Source organism: Chrysemys picta, unplaced genomic scaffold (genome assembly GCF_011386835.1).
Source record: "Chrysemys picta bellii isolate R12L10 unplaced genomic scaffold, ASM1138683v2 scaf2929, whole genome shotgun sequence".
NCBI classification, from domain to species: domain Eukaryota; kingdom Metazoa; phylum Chordata; order Testudines; family Emydidae; genus Chrysemys; species Chrysemys picta.
This window is the reverse complement of record NW_027055631.1, coordinates 4196-7000: the sequence shown is the minus strand read 5'-3', so window position 1 is coordinate 7000 and position 2805 is coordinate 4196. Positions and strand designations below refer to the sequence as shown.

General features: G+C 40.5%; 1 non-coding gene across 1 annotated transcript; it reads left to right on the top strand.

Annotated features, from left to right (window-relative positions):
• The first annotated feature begins 1198 nt into the window (after nucleotides 1–1198).
• Nucleotides 1199–1355, top strand: LOC135980369 (U1 spliceosomal RNA). Its single transcript, XR_010597458.1, has one exon. It is a non-coding gene; the product is annotated as a U1 spliceosomal RNA (small nuclear RNA).
• Nucleotides 1356–2805: the final 1450 nt, after the last annotated feature.

Here is a 2805-nt window from a genome sequence, read left to right as displayed (position 1 = left end):
TTAAACAGAACTAGACACCTTTGACGATTTGTTTATTTAAACACAGTGAAAAGGAAATATTTGAAGTTGCATCATCTTAAGTGATACTGAAGGCTAAGTAGTGCAGACTGAAGGTGTCTAGTTCAGAGAGTGTTGTAACAAAATAAGAGTTGAACTTCTCAGGGCAAGACAGTGTTACTCGTCTATGCAGTGCCCAGTACAATGCGGTCCCAATGCTGACTGGAGTAGACACTCAAATCATTATGGGCATGGCTACACTTGCAAATGTAGAGCACTTTGAGTTAAACCAGCCTTCATAGAGCGCAGTAGGAAAAGCGCTGCAATCTGACAGCTGCAAGCGCACTGGCGTGGCCACATTAGCAGCTCTTGTAATGGCCACAGAGAGCACTTCATTGTGGTAGCTATCCCAGCATGCAAGTGGCTGCAACGTGCTTTTCAAATGAGGGGAGTGGGGTGGAGTGGAGTGTGACAGGGAGTGTGTTGTGTGTATGTGGGGGGAGAGAGAATGGGTTTTTGGGGGACTGAGAGCATGTCAGCATGCTGTCTTGTAAGTTCAGACAGCAGCAAACCCCCTCTGTGTCCCCCTTCCCCTCCGCCTTGCTCCCTCTCTCACATACAGCATTCCACAGTAATGGTTGCTTTGTCTCGGAGCAGATAAGCATGCCGGCTGTCAGAAACGGAGCTTTTAAAGGGTGTATGGGCATGCCTGCAGTGATTCCAAAACAATGACAAGAGTGGCCACTTGACTTAAGGGGATTATGGGAAGTTTCCGGAGGCTGATCAGAGTGCAGTAATGCAACACCTCGTTCACACTGATGCCTGTGCGTTTCAGCCAATGCACACCAAGTGTTAATCATCTCGCTGAGGTGGAGTACCAGGAGCGCTCTAGCCCTGGAGTCAGAGCGCTCTATGTGCCTTGCCAGTGTGGACGGGTAGTGAGCTAGGGCGCCTGGGTGCTCTAACTCGCACGTGTAGCCAAGCCCTTAGGTTCTGCAAACAAATACAGTAGGGTAGAAATAGTGGTTACTTATTTATTAAATATTTTAAGCCATTCCAAGTATGACAATCATGTTTTCCTAGTCTTTATATAAAATGGCAACAAGCCGCTCTCTCCAGCAGGGATTCTCGGACTTTGGTATTTGAGAAGAACTTGGCTGTACCATACATCCCAACTGTGCCTATAGCTGCATCTTACCACATAGGTATTGGCAGGGGAGATACTATGATCATGAAAGTGGTTTTCCCAGGCTCATCCATTCCACTGCGGGTGTGATGACCCCTGCGATTTCCCCAAATGCGGGAAACTCGACTGCATAATTTGTGGTAGTGGGGGACTGTGTTCATGCTTTCCCCTGGCACTTGGTCAAAGACAGAGAAATAAACACGTAGGTATTGTATCCTACTGCTTAATTTGTTACGCACTGCCTACTTATAGATGAGTAGAAAAATTACAGTATCAGTTAACTTCAATGTAGATCAAATGGAGAGAAATATTTTACTGACAATGTCCTTCAATTAATATTGACATTAATTGGAAGTAGCCCTACATTGCGCCACAAAAACCACAGAATCCTAGCTCCCACAGAATTATGCACCACTAACAAACTAACACTTTCCCCCTCACCCCCATACATGGGCTTGGGAGCCAATAGTCACAGTTTTAAAATAAAAAAAATCCAAGTAATTTATTAAGCAGAAAGTATCACAAGCAGCAAATTCAGATTTAATATATTCTTGTGCGAATAATGTGGACTATGCAAAAATGCCTTCATAAATAAGGCAAAGCATGTAGGTTAAGACACAAGGTGTTAATATCTTACGTAATTTTCAAGTGATGATATGAGCGCATCTTGTTCAAAGCAAAGCCTATTTGAAGAGGAAAATTGATTGGTTTCATTAGCTACCTGCTAGTAATGGTACCTAATTTTTCAGAGCAAAGTTTAATAGTTCTGTTATTAACCAAAATGCATTGCATGATTCTGTAAACAGAGAACAAGTTACATTGAAGTGCAGCTGTAAAAACATTTACGCACACTTACATACTCTTATGCACATTCTTTTACCACAAATGTATGTTTTCCACTATGAACTATAAGTAATATGAATCTTACTTAAATATATGCACACACAGAATATCAAACTAGGGTGTTTTATAAATTACCATGGAGGGAAAGCTATAAGGGAGTGCTTTATCTGTACATGCAAAAAACAAATGATGCAAATAGCGATAGGTAGTAAGCCATCCTTTGTACAACATTAATATTCTAACCACTTAATAGGATTCTACAGCAAATATCACGTATATTTCTGACTTGTGCAATTAATCATGCAGACAACATGAAAGTGTGCTTTCTCCTAGCATTTGGAAAAATTTAGGCAACAGTAGTACACACACACACACACAAAAATGCAACTGCCACTATACCAAGTTAATGTAACCACAGGAATTTTTTGTCCAAATTCATGTTCCTATTTCAGATAATAAAAATGCCTACGTTCTTTATTTGTATTAATTCAGGTATCAAGCATACTGATTTTTAAAAGGTACAGAACATTTGTTGTCTTTAAGCATCAAAAGCACTAAACTTAGAATCAGAATTTACTAGGACCACAAAAATATTAATAATACAGATAATACATACCCTGTGGAGTTCAAAATTATTCTTTTTTGTTATTCTCCTTCATGGATGAAGGCAGAAAGTTGGAAGTGTTCAATTAAGAGCAAATTAGGCAACATTTGTAGCTCTCAAACATTTCTTCTACCGAATGAAGAGTTCAGACTTCATCCTGGGAGGTTACTACTTA